The 14,599-nt window shown below is 35.2% G+C and overlaps 1 protein-coding gene across 4 annotated transcripts in view; it reads right to left on the bottom strand.

Annotated features, from left to right (window-relative positions):
- CDH18 (cadherin 18) overlaps window positions 1–14,599 on the bottom strand; it is a 524,400-nt gene that overhangs the window by 494,945 nt on the left and 14,856 nt on the right. For 3 of the 4 annotated variants that reach the window (XM_032117631.1, XM_032117579.1, XM_032117622.1), the window contains exon 2: window positions 2,809–2,944. The exons of the other annotated variant lie outside the window; for it this stretch is intronic. The gene's annotated coding sequence lies outside the window, so the exon portion shown is untranslated. The remainder of the gene's footprint in view (window positions 1–2,808; window positions 2,945–14,599) is intronic. 4 annotated transcript variants of the gene reach the window in all.

Raw genomic sequence — 14,599 nt, 5'->3', positions numbered from 1 at the left:
GCATTCATCAAAACATTTCTAGCTATTAACACACAGCATTGTGAGGGATCCCATGGGAAAAATAACTCCAAAGTCATATACCTGTGTTAGTAACAATATTCAATTAAATTAAAAATCTTAAGTCCTATTTAAAAAGCAAAGGAAAAAAATTCAAAATTCTACAACTGCTAAAACACAGAAACACACACTACATTAATTTTGAGGACTTGTTCTCCTTTTTAAGATTCAGGTTAGGCTGGACTTCAAAGGTTAAGTAAGACCAATTCAAACTTAAACACCATGAGTTATTAATTGCATGACAGTACCACCACAAATAACACCTATCTTGATCAGCTTGGCAATATTTTGCATGATTTCTGCAAAGCTCATTCCTCAGTCCTATCAAAATAAGCTGAGAAACAGTGGGTGGCTATCCCTACTTTTTAGCTGTTTGCTTAAGGTACTTCAGACAAAAATCTTCGCCTTTAAAGAGAGCAGCCTTTTTTTTCAAGAAGCATTAAGAAATGTCAGGAGTTCACCTCAGGATGTCTTGCAAGGATGGCACTGCCAGCTAGCGCTGAGTTATCAAATAATGTGATGCATATACCCCTCCTTTCAAGGAAAAGAAAATAAATATTGAGCTCCCAAAACATTAAAAATCTAGAGTATATCTACTTCACCACACAAATCTTATTAAGTCAGAGGTGAAAAAGGTTTTCCTCCCAATATTTTTAGCATCAAACACAAACTTCCCAGTGATATTTCTCACATTTCTGTCAGGGGTAAGAGCTTATGTTACTATCCCTTTTACAGGATCACTAAGGATAATTCATAGGGCAATTGTCCACACAGAGCAAGCAAACCTTATAACTTTCACTTGGAGCCTTCTTTCCTCATAAGCCTGATGCACATAAATCTTAAATAAAACAGTTTTCATTGACCTTTTCAAGTCCTTTCTAACCTCATCTCCAGATTATTATTACATGAGAAGTGCTGTTGAGTAAAAGAATTACCTAACTTAAGCTTAGTGATTCAAGACTACTAAAAAATCCCCAGCAATAAAAACAAACAAACAGAGTTGTTTTCCAAACCTTCTTATGACTACAGTTCCTTTTAGGAAAGTTCCTTTGGTGAACTATAAGGACTGCATTCTACTGATTTCTATTCTTTTTAATCAAAGTTGAATAAAATAGTAACATGAAATTGCTAAAATAAACTAAGTTTCAAGCATGGGACAAATAACACTCTGCACACAGGTCAAAAATGTCTACTAAATGATAACACAACAATTTGATAGAACTAAAATTCCTTTGTTAAAGTCACATCATCCAGATATCAGGATTATAATGTTGCCTACAATCCACTTTCTAGATTATTACATCATTTAAATATAAGAGACATAAATGAATATTTGATGAGTGGATTGAAATACTAATAGAAATACGATGGGCTTTTTTATGTACTTATAAAATAGAGCCAAAAACCAAAGGGATGATTTCACAAATGAAGTCATTATCATGACTAACTTACTAACTTCTAGAAACACTGAAAGACTACCATAATTGACAAATGTGGGAAGTTTCCAGAACATATTTCCAGAATATATTACTTTCTATAACTACCTTCAGTTACAGGGACAAGAAAACCTAGGACGATCACTTTCAACTTTCATCTAATTTTGTCCAAACTTTCTCATGTCCTATATCTACTGACTGAATATGATCTAAATTGTAATTACAGATTTTCAGGCTCCAATGTCAACTTTTCCACAACATTCACTGGCATAATATCAATTAAAAAATATATATATATTTAACCATACTTTCTTCAAAAATATGAAAAAAAATCCCTGCAAGTCTTTAAAATTATCTGTAACTAGAATAAAGTTATTTCTAGTTTATGTACATGGAGTTGCCTACAGTGCAGCATAAACAATGTCCCCATATTCTCAAAACCTAATTTATTGTGCTACGGATAAAATTTGTTGAACTTGCAAGTGAATGTTTCATATGTAAATCTTCATGTCAGAGTTTGTGTGCATGAACTTTTGCATGTGTTGTCACTTGATACATCCTTTGTAAGCATCATTCACAAGGAATATGGCAACATTTTCATAGCACCTATCGTCTGATCAACTTGCATATATACTGCAGACAAGTAAGATTTCTCCAAATTAGCTATTGATCAAGTTGTAATATATCTAGACTATCCCCATAGAAAGTAATTAATTTGGTTTTACTATTTCCAGAGCAATAGCATTTACTGTAAGTTGTCCCAGTCTTTATTAACTCAGGTAGTCCAGATGAACTCCAGGGACACTGCATGTTATATTGTGACCTACCAAGTGCATTAAACAGAACCAGCCAGGGTCCAACACAGTCCAGATTATATTATAAACCTCACAGCAATGTGACACACACATTAATTATATCACACATCAAGTTGTATTGATTGTCTAATCACTTAACACTGTAAACCTGTGCCAAATTCATGTTAACAAATTATTGTCAAAAAGGTCAATCTTGCATAGCAAATTAGGTGATATTCCCTGTAAGTGGCACTACTTAACCAAAGTCATTTGGATGGATATATATTTACAGGCTCCTGTATTAGGAAACTAAGTGGTCTAATTTTTATTGAGAGTCCCTAGAAGATGATGACTTGTGCAATCAGACAGCTTCTTTGGGCAATTAAACTTGAACTTGGATGTTAACTTTTGGAATGTCACTTTGAAACACCCTGGTTTGCATGCAACACCTTGTTGGACTTAGTCAAATTGACAGGTCATCAGATAGTGAGAAGAAATGGAATTTTAGATATAGACTTTACCTTTTCAAAAGTTTATCAGTGCTCCCTGATCTTTTTCTGAGAATGCCAGCATGGGCAACAACCTCTTTTTCTTCTGGGTAACAAAGCCTGAGTCATTTTCTGCCATGTAAGGCTCTGCAAACAGTGAACGGTGCTCCTAACATCCAAGAAGAAAAAAGAAAGGGGAGCCAAAATTGCTCAAAAAGTATTTGAAAAATCTTAGCAAGATGCAGTAGAACTTACTAACATGAAATATCTGGGGGGCGGTAGGAGGAGAAAGAGAAGTAACTCATACTATAGAGGAAAAGGAAAAAATAACAAAAGTCAATACAACACAAAAAGTTTTCACTTCCTTATAAAAATCAATTTCAGTTCCTCTGAAGCATGTTACATACAATAATGCTGATTAATGAAAGCTATGAAGCTCTAAGGACATATTTCAAAAACAAATTTCTACTGGAGGATTAAATCTGCATTCACTTGTACAACAGTTTTTATAAAGTGTCTTCTATAAGTGAGTGTATTAAAAAAGTAGGAGTTACAATAAAAATTATACAGTTAGATAATGCCTTTATTCCATTCATTTAAATATTAAAAGTCTTGATCAATACTACATGAAGAGAAATATAGTTTCAAAAACATCATCTTTAGCTCAAGAGACAAGGCTGTACCAAAAATTACCACTCCCAAATCCCGTTTTCTTCTGAGAAATGGCAGCTGCAATATGTTAGGAATAAGGGTAGTTCAGGGTATCCTGAAGAGTTTGATAATCTGATTAAAAGTACATGAAATCATCTTTTTGAAGTGCAGAAATCAGTGCTTACTTTTCAAGGAAAGGGTCTACTTCAGCATAAATCCAAATTTTGTGAAGCAGTAGCTGTAATAGACAATACCTTTTTAAGGAATTGTGAATTTTTTATTTCCCAAATTTTATCCAGGTGTCTAAATCATTATTATTTGTATAATTAAAAGCTCTCTTTGTTTTGTAAAAAAAACTGCAGAAAAAAACAGGGTATTAATTAAAAAAAAAAAAAAAAAATTGTAATAACATTGAGAAGAAGGACAAGGACAAATTTTCCCCATAATTTGATTGTGTAAGTAAATTAAATTAGCACATAAAATTTACTTGCAGGCAGAACAATTCTAGACGAAAGAAACAAAGGTATTTGGTTGTTGGCTGGAGCAATTCTCCTATGAAGAAAGGCTGAGAGAGGTGGAAAAGTTCAGTTTGGAGAAGAGAAGGCCTCAGGGAGACCTTATCGTGACCTTTCAGTACATAAGTGGGGCTTATGGTAAAGACACAGACCCCTTTTGTCAAGGTGTACTGTAGTGACAGTACAAAAGGGGCAGTCCTAATAAATTTATATTGGACATGAGGAAGAACATCTTTTAAGAGAAGGGTGGTGATAACCCGGGGAGGGTTGCCCAGAGAAATTGTGTTCAAGACCAGGGTGGATGGGGATTTGAGCAAACTGGTGTAGCAGAGGGTGTCCCTGCTCATGTCAGGGAGTTGGAACTGAGTGCTCTTTACAGGTCCATTCTCACTCAAATCATTCAACTATTCTATGACTTCTTGTAGTAAAGAAGTGATTTATTCAATTTTCATAGCTAAAGACTAAAAGAATATGAAAAACAAGCTTTCTTAAACAGAACGTAAGAGTAACTTAAACAGATATCCTTTTAATGAATTCCCTGTTAAGGAAGCACCAAGGAAATTTGTAACATATATAGGGGTGCACAAAAGACTTCAGAACTTGGAAGATATTTTTTCTTCTTCAGTCCCAAAACATGATTAATTAAAAAAAAAAATCATAATCATTCTCTAGACACATTCAGTGGTAATTGGTATGTGAATCACTGTTCTGTTTTTCCTGTCAATATACACTCTAATTGATTTTTAAAAATTAGAAATGTAATAAGCTATAATCAAGCTAAAAAGTTTTATTTCTATTTATGTCTGTGGTGGATTGACTTTGGCAGACCACCAGGCCCAACCCAGCTACTCTCTTATTCTTCCACCTCAACAAAGGAAGGGAGAAAATAATACCAAAAAGCTTGGTTTATTTCATTGGTTCACAATAAAAACAGAAAGATCACTTACTGATTACCATCACAACCAAAACCAAAGCAACTTGAGGCAAAATAATTTAATTTACTGGCAACTAAAAATAAAGTAGGATGCTGATAAACAAAAGAAAAACAAAACCACATTTTCTCCCACTTCTCTCCTTCCCTCCCACCAAGTAGCACAAGGGGATGGGGAAACCTCTGGATGATTGAGGTTTGAAGGGACCTCCTGAGATCATCTGGTACAGCCCTACTCTGCTCAGACAGGGACACCAATAGCTGGTTGCACAGGATCATGTCTAGGCAGCTTTGAATATGTCCAGTGATTGACTCTACACAACCTCTGTGGGAAACCTGTGCTCAGTCATCCTCACAGTAAAAAGCTTTTCCTGATGTTCAGAAAAAACCTTATGTGTTGTATATTGTGCACATTGCCTCTGGTCACCACTAAAGAGAGAGCCAATCTCTGCTGCCTTTGTAGCCTCACTTCAGGTATTTTATGCACATTGATGAGATCTCATGGAGTCTTCTCTTCTTCAGCCTCAACGGTCCTTGCTCTCTCAACCTTTCTTTGTAGGCCAGATGCTCCAGTCCTTTTCTCAACCTTGTGACCCTTCCCCACAACTCTTCCCAATTTGTTCATGTCCTTGCTATTCTCAGGAGCACTGAAGTGAACAAAGAACTCCAGGTGCAGCCTCACCAGTCCTGACTGGGAGGGGAAAGACCACCCCCTTTAACCCAGGGACAACACCCCTCTTACTGCAGCCTAGGATGCACAAGTTACACATTCAGCATTGAAAGTGCATTTGTAAAAAATACAAAGACAAAGGTCAACCTCTAGGTTTTTAGCAAGCCATATGGATGAGGGCATATGTGTTTAATGTAGCATCTTATCCAGAGTAATGACAGAAGAATCATTGGGGCATGAAGTCATAACCTGTAGAGAGTTAATCGCAATCATTAATCACTGCACTGCATTCTTTTTTTTTGCTTTGTTATTTCCAAGATGGAAGTGCTGACAGAAACAAATTTCATTGTTTGTTTACTGCATAAATTAAATTCAAAACACCATCACACCTTGTTGGTGATGGGGGAAGAAAAGCTAAATAGATGATTTTACTTAAAGAGTGAATGTCTCATGAATCTGTGTGTTTCACAAGATAAAAGAGCATCTCAACTCAAGGTTGCTGGTTGACAGCCAGATTAGACCAGCTAGCACCCAAATTTATCATTATACCATACTTCTAAAGTAAGACTGCTGATGAATATCCAGGTCATAACAGAAAGATGTTCTAGTTGACAAACACATTCTTTAACTTCCTTAGTATTCTTACAATCAACAGCAGAGGACAAGGAAGAATAAAAATGGAAGTCTCAACATTCTCCTTGACAGGGGTGAACTGACTGTACAGAGACACTAAATTGTCATTACTCTTGCTATCCTGTTTTCTGAATAACAATAAGAATAAAATGCATGCTATCTTTGCATGGCAAAAAAAAACCAGACCACCCCAAACTTACAATTCCTCATCTCTGCCAATCATCTCCTAGAAACAAAATTTATTTAAAAAAAAAGAAATTATGCATAATTCTAAGTAGTAAGAAGGTCTTTGTATAAATAATTTTAAAAAGAGATAATGTAATATTGTAATTATCATGCAGTTTTAAAAATATGTTCCCTTTTAATTTCAACTTTAAAAGTTTATGCAGCATGGAGTGGAACTTACAAAACAGGAGAAAGGGAGATTTATTTTCTTTTACGCATAAAGATGATTGTTAATTGCATTCCATGAATGGTACTGTGAACACCTTCAGAAAAGGGGTGTGGGGGAGTGTGTGCAGGAATTATGGGGTGTGTTTATTGTTTAGTTTCTGGTTTGTTTTTTTCCAGCCAGTGTACAGAGCTAAATAACCAAATAACAATCTAGATATATTTTATAAGCTAGGAAAATATGTTTGGATAATGGCATTGCCTAGAAGCATGTCCTCAGTCCACTATTGTGCCTGTGTTTCAGATAAACAAATGAATTTCAGGTCAGGCCTACGAATCAGCAGCACTGCTGTTTTTAAGTGAAGAATGAGATACTGCAATACCAGTTAGAACAATTTTCTTCTTTTCAAAATGTCATAAATATTTCACTCCCAAATTCCACTTATCTTGATAGAGCCGTCTGTCTTTATGTTCCTTAAGTTACAGCATACTTTCTTAGCAGATGAACTTGGTCTGACTATTGTTTTCTTACTAAGCAACCTTAAGAAAGTAGCTGAAGAAGGATTCAAAATAATTTTCCAAAGTGAATTTTAGCACTAGTGCTTCTGTTGACAACTAGCTATGAAGTAAAAACTCCAGTGTTTAGATGTTAAAAAAAGGACCAAAATTTTTGCCTTTTATGAAAGTAAATTACAGTGAATTATGGCAGCAGACACTCATCACTACTTCTTTAATATGGTTTAGCAGCCTTTTAGCACTGGACAGCACTTTTTTCTCCCAGTACTTGGAGGTCGTTCCTGAATTGGCTCAAGGCACTGTGAGACTAAGATGACTGCAGCCCTCTTTGTTAGATCTTTCTAAAAGGTCAACTATAAACAGAGAAAGGACAAAATACTTCTTGGATCTATAGTTTCTATGGAGTTCAAGCTATCATATAAATCAATAAAGATTTACACCACTTAGTATCAAAAGTCATGCATTAATTATGACATCTTCAATATAATTAGCTTTTTGCAATGTTTATATGAGGTCCAAAGAGAGATTACAATTGTGCAAACACATTACATCCATGGGTAATTTGTCACTAAATACTTAGAATTAAAAGGAGAAGATTTCTAGCTGTTTCAAGTTCCTTAATTGTTATTTCAATTCCCATAATTAATTTTTTCTTTCTAAACTTTAAAAAAAAGATTTATCATCTTTTCCTCAACACTGAGTTACACTGATCCATTTTGATATTGTTTCAATCTCAGCTGGGGAGTGGGGAAGGGAAGCTGCATGAGGTAAAGAAAAACAAACAAAAAATTCAGAATTTCTGCTACATCCCTGAAATCTTAGTCTAATTAATATGCAAAGCATACACAGAGGGTAAGAAAGGACCTATATAATTCAAGGCAGATTAAATGCAGGCCGTTTCAGATGCCAATGATGTCTGTTTCCAATTCTGAAGGACTTTCAAAGAAAGAGGAAATTTGATATTATTTAAGAATGTACATTTAAATTTTCCACATGGAAATGTTTATGTCAGTTGAACAGTCTATTGAGCAACAGGTGAATATGAGCTTAAAGGAATTGTTTTGCACTTTATTTCAAATTTAGAAGTGACATCTCTGACATCAAAACATCATATAACCTGCAAAAAAAAGAATTCTGCAGCGGGTTTCTAAAGACTTTCCAGTAACTGCATGTGTCACAAAACACATTCCAGAAAACAAAGGTTTAGGTTTGCATGACAAGGCTCAAGTGACAGGTATCAAAATATTTTGATTATTAAGGATGTTCTTTCTCAAAGGATTCAAAATTTAATAGGCTTACTGCTTCTTTGAAATCATCTTAAACATACATGGTACCATTGGAAATTTGCAAAGGTAGGGCAGGGATGTGGGTTTTCCAACACAGAATACATCAATAAGTTGAGCTCTAAATGCTTTTCCAAACCATTTTCCCAACATTTTCTAGATTACATTAGCTAGAGACCAGATGAGGACAATGTAAGAGCATGCTATCACAAAAGAAATATTAAACTGTTGCCTGTTTATATGTATACTTTAAATAATCTCACAAATGTTTATGATTAGACTTGTCATCAGATTTATCATTAGGAAGAAATACTCTCCCAAAATCTAACAGCTTGTTTTAAGCATTTTTAATTTTCATTTGTACCACAAATTTGCTGCAATTGTCTAAGATTTTTATCCAAGACAGGGACGTGCTATGTTTGAGCTCTGCTACATGCTACTAGAGCTGCCCTTTACAGCATCTTTCTTTTGACTTCTGCTTTGCTACAGAGCATTCCAAAATATTCGGTGATGGTTCATTAACTCTGTTAGACTGAGCATCTCTTGCATTCTTGCTTGTGGTACCACAGGACAGGGTGAGATAGCAAGGCCCATATGACAGCTAAGATGTGATCAGAAACTCCGGAGGACTAGCTCATAACAAAGGAAACAAGCCATCTGAGGATTTCCCAGTTTTCTGTTCTTCGTATCCTCCTGTATCAGATCTATGTCAAGCTCTAAGTGATACATTTTTGAGAGAAACTGAAACAGTATCTTGTATTTTTTCATGTTTATATGCTAATTAAGGCAGAAGTGTAAACAATAATTTTTTTTTTTAACTCCTTGCCACTAGAACACTATTAATTGATATTCACATTAGCCACTTTTAACCATCCAGGCACCACAGTGTTCACAGTGACTTGCTCTGAAAAATGAACCCCCAGCACCACAATACTGATTTTGCAACAAAGAAATTAGTTTCAGCGAATTTGTTAATTAAGCACAAATAAGAAATTTTATTTGGTTTCAGGGAGTTACATTTCTTATTAGTGTCTATCTTCTGCTTTCTTAATATGCAGAATGAGAGGAAGTAACTGCACAGGGTCTGCAAGTGAAAGCTGAAGAAGTAGGTTATAAGATACAAGTCTACAGCACTTTTCATACCTCCTTCCTTTTATTCTCATCTCCTAGCCATGCTAGTTCCTTTCCACACTATTGCCCTGACACCACAAGTCACCTTTCCACACATGTACATGTGCATGAAGCATTTATCAAGCTCTTCCTAGAAAATATTCCACCTTTAACAAGGGAGGTCAAGATTCACAAACACATGAGAGTATTGCAGCTGGTCCTCTGCAGTAATAGGACTCTATTTATTTTTCATGTCTTCTTTTTTCTTCCAATTTCCTTTTGTCACCTGGGGCCAACTTTCCTCTAACAATTTTCTGCTTTTCCAGAATTTTGATATCTCAAGGCTTGTCCCTATGAAAAGAAAACTGTCCAGGGAATATGTAATCCCAGACTTGTAAAAGCTGCAACTGTTACTTTATGGTATAGATACAATTTGCTGTACAAAAGTAGTAAAATGTCTTTGAAATGGAAGCAAATAAAACCTGTGGAATGAGTCAGGGATCATAAACACAGGATGGCTTTACTCACCCACCGTGTGTGATTCATTTTGTTGAGAGCTGACAACATAGCCTGAAAATAAACCTTTTCCCTTGCAACAGTTGCTGTAGCATACCTGTTACATTCCTAAAATATACTTACAGTAGTTACAGCACAAAGCTGTACAGATAATTTAAAGCTTTTTTTTTTGTGCACAGCTCTTTTGTTTGCTCTTAATTACTTCTGATGGTGCAAGTGTCCACAACCATAAAAAATATCAGGCATGAAACACACAGCATCACACTTATGAATCGGCTGCTGCACTCGAATGCATCTTGCAAGTTTTCCTCCATGTGTTGTCATTTCCGGTGGCATAAACACACCTGAGAGGGAGAAGTGCTTCAAAGAAAGCCTACTGAGCCTACCGAGGGCATCTGGCACAACTGATGTTCTTCACCCTAAAGATTAATACAGGGCATGCTCCTGTGTTCCTTCTACATAATTATAAATATACTTTTCTGCCTGCCCCTTAATGATCACCTTAAATTTACCACTACATTCAGGCAAAATTAATGTCTAGCTTAATAGCAGAAATCCCTACTTTTCTTATTGAAATCCTATCTAAACCAGCTACTTCAATGATACATGTTGTACAAAGACAGAGATAATTATTTTATGGTCCATCCTCAGAAGTTGTCTAGATTTGAAACACTCCTGAAAGACTAATCAGCTCAATATATTTTTTCTGGGCAAAATACTTTTTTCCCATGGCAAAAAATTTTTTCCTGTCAAATACTTGATGTCTGCTAATGTTAAACTGAACAGAAGTATCTTTTTAAATTACAGTTTCCAAAAGAAGCCCTTCAAACACAAAGAGACAGTATTTCTCAAATATTCTCATTATTTAGAAGAAAATCTGAATAAAAATTTTGCACATTACATCCAATAATTCCTTTAAAGCACAAACAAGTACAAGTCTACTTTCAGAAAGGACTAAGTGATCCTTGTGAGATCCTTCCAACTCAGAATATTCTGCGATTCTGTGAAGGTGGCTTTGCACATGTCTTCAATTGCTCTCCACCTTCAAGATAATGGTATGACATAATAATATTGCAAGTACATTGCATTACCTACCTTCTATGAAAACAGAACTCAAGGGGAGCTGAGGAGCAACAGTTGTGTTTTTGCTGCCTACAGCAATATTCAAACGCTTGTACATTCTAGAAAAGTGTTTTAAGGCTTTACTAAGCTAGAACATTTATCTTCACACCTTCTACCCCAAGATTTTGGGGTGTTAAATGCACAGGGTAGACACTTATGTTTATTTTCCTTACCCAGAAAAACAGACATGATAAAAAAAAGAAATCAACATTTGACAAATACTCTAAGCTACCTATCAATTTGGAATCCCCACTCAAGCTTCCTGATTTTGAAAGGTGTACTTCATTTCTTGATAATATATCTTGTTCCTTTCTTCAGGCAATAAAGCACTGATACAAGCAGCTAAACAGTGTTAAAATATCTTTGAAAATTTTATCTGATCCAATGTTGCTTTAAGAAAAATCCTGACTGACACGGGGCTGAGAAATAGCATAAAAAATGCATTAAAAAACCATCACAGGATCTGATCTATAGAGACATGAGAGTAAGTATTATTTCCTCAGAAAAATTAGTGAGTCAAGAGCAGGAAAGAGGAGATCATCATGATTAACTTGACTGATCCTCTTGCATAGCAAAGAAACAAAAACCCCAAACAAACAAACAAACAGAGGACTTCATCTATTCTTTCTGTACACATCACCCAATATTTACTTAAACTGTAATATTAAATTTGAAAGGTACTCAGTCTTTACATAAAATAGTCATGTGATGAATAATCCTTCACCTTAGAAAAGCGGCTTAATTTTAATTAATAGTAATAAGTGTTATAGTTTCAGTATCAATACATGTTTCCATATTTGTATTCTGCCTACAATTCAGACAAGGTTTGTGCCTAAGGAGTAATGTGACTGTACATGACACTAATGCTGATACCAGTGACACGGTAGTGCAGTTTTGCCTCAGAATCAATGTTAATTTGTCAAATTTTCAATCCTTTCTGATAAAGGGAAATTTTGCAATGCAAAATGGCAAATGTTAAAACCTTACCATATAAATACTAATTCAAAAGACAGCATCTACTCAGGATCCCCTAATTCACGTAGCATAACTCATTAATTATATTATACTCCAATATAGATTAGAATTTAAATACTAGGTCTGCACCATCTTGTAGTTTGGACTATATCAGAATAACTCCATTAGTTGTAGGAAATTGTAGGCTATTATCTGATGGATGTACAATAGACTATTCCACAAGCACAGACAGAACGTTTTAAGAGCATTTAAAAAAAAAATAAAAGAATCAGATTCACAGAGGGAATTCTTCTATATAACAACTGCTCTTCCTTATTGTTCCTACATGTTCATATTTCCTACAAACTTGCAAAGAAATCCTTTGTTCATCTTCCACAAAGATTTCTAGGCATGCAATTCAGAATTCTCTCTTGTTGACTGCCACATGTATCCAAGAAAACAAGACCTGGGGTGTAGTCTTACCAAAATATGCTGCAATTTAGCTGGAAAAAAAAAAGAAAGTATTCTACGACAACCCAAATGTATGGACAAGAGTTCAGGCCAGAAGAAAATTATAACAACAGACAGCTGTATAAAATAAGACATAATATGCATAAGTAACAGCTCCAACGCTGACCATGCCCCACTTGCAATTTTGATGGCAGAGCTCTACGTATTTCACCACCATTTAGAAATAATTCAGAAAGTAATTTTAAAAATCATCATTTGAGGGCTTGGTTATTATATTAAAATCCAGTAGGAAAATTAAATGCTCTTAAGAATAAATTTCTTTATCATTTGGCTCACAGAAACCACCTAGAGGATTTGATTTTTTAATTCAGTGAATGGCTGTATATAATAGCACTTGTTAGTGAAAAAATACCAAATCCATGCAAATATTTTGACAGCCTGTAAACACCACACTGCAGTAAAAGCTCTGCTCTTGCTTGTGAAATAAAAACCTGAGAGTCACAATTTATATTTAAGTTATGGACCCTTTGATATGAGAAGTTGAACTGAAGAAGTATCTTCAGATAGTGGACTTTTCATTTGGTCCGAGATGACACAAGTTCTTAAATTTCAGCTGGTTGTTGGTTTTGGGTATTATTTGATTAGGTTTGGATTTTTTTGTCTTTAGAACAAAGCAAGGAATTTATCTTCTTTGATTTACCTAAGTCATGCTGCTTTCTACTAATCTAAAATAAAACAATAATAGAAAGCTATCCATTTGCATGTATACTTGTAGAAATCTGCAAAACATACATCTCAAAGGCAGCAGAGCAAAGAGATTGCACTTTTTCCAGAAACCACCTACATCTTCTTTCACACTCCCATCGCAAAATACCAGATACATTCTTTTTTTTTTTAACAGATTGCTTTATGAAGCCTTTGTGAAAAAAAGATGGAGAACTTCAGTGAGCCAGAAAAAAATGTAGAGATTTTAAATCTTACATATATTTATGACTCAATAAAGACAGAGAGCAAGAACTGGAATACATTTTGTGTATGTTTTAAGTGGTTTCATCACCAGTCCATAAACCTCCAGTCAGAAGGAAACATGACAAAACTGTATTTTCCCACTGAAATAATCTTAAATTCTACTGAAAACCATCCCTAGCTATTTTTTTTTTTCAGTTTAACATTTGATAAAGAAAAGGGCAGAATTTGTACCATGAGTGAAAGCTTATGTCTAGTATAGGTTTCTTTGTTTTTCCAGTTTTCACAGTTTAGCTGACGTCACTTGGTATTATTAAGCAATCATTTGAATAAAATACAGAAGTTAACTAATCACTTAAATGTGAGTCATAGGCACTAGACTTAGGGAGTGAGAATATAAAGAATGTTGTTTTCATTCCCATCATACAATTTAGTCGACAGTATTTTCACAGTAGTTCAAATGGCACCAGTTAATTCATTAATTCATTAATTCATTAGCCACCTTCCTGGATCCTTCCCCCTGAACCTGGGAATTGCAGGAAAGCTCTTTCTCCGGTACAGTATAACATTTTTTGTGATCAGTATGACATATTATACTTGAGAGATGGGGAAAAATTAATCTCTGAATGTGAGCCTATGCCACAAAGTCATTGTCATTTCATGAACTGCCCATGATTTTTCTACATATTTGTAAGAGACTGACAGCTTGAATAAAAAAACAATTTTGGGAAACCAAAGACTTCTGAAATAAGAAGGTCATGGATAGTTACCAAAGTACTATGGGACTTGCCAGTAACAGGTCTGGCAGCAATGAGGAATGACAGCTTGTTCAAGGGCTACTCTGGCCACTGTCAATGGGATGGCAAGATGAAGTAAGGCAAAGGCCAGAGACTCTCTCCATCTGCCAGCAGCCTGACTGAATTAACTCAGCACACGAGCCCATGAAACACGCGTCAGCTGCACATCTCTCTGAGGCTCTCTTGATGTTGTTTCATTTGGATTTGCACACTGAACAAATAGCACTCCAAGTCTGAAACACTCAGATTAGACTGCTTTACCGGCAACATAGGAGAGTGTCATTCAACATGATTTGGTA

The sequence above is a fragment of the Corvus moneduloides genome, chromosome 1 (genome assembly GCF_009650955.1).
Source record: "Corvus moneduloides isolate bCorMon1 chromosome 1, bCorMon1.pri, whole genome shotgun sequence".
In the NCBI taxonomy this organism is placed as follows: Eukaryota; Metazoa; Chordata; class Aves; order Passeriformes; family Corvidae; genus Corvus; species Corvus moneduloides.
Note: the sequence above shows the minus strand (reverse complement) of the source record. Positions and strands in the feature narration are given on the sequence as shown.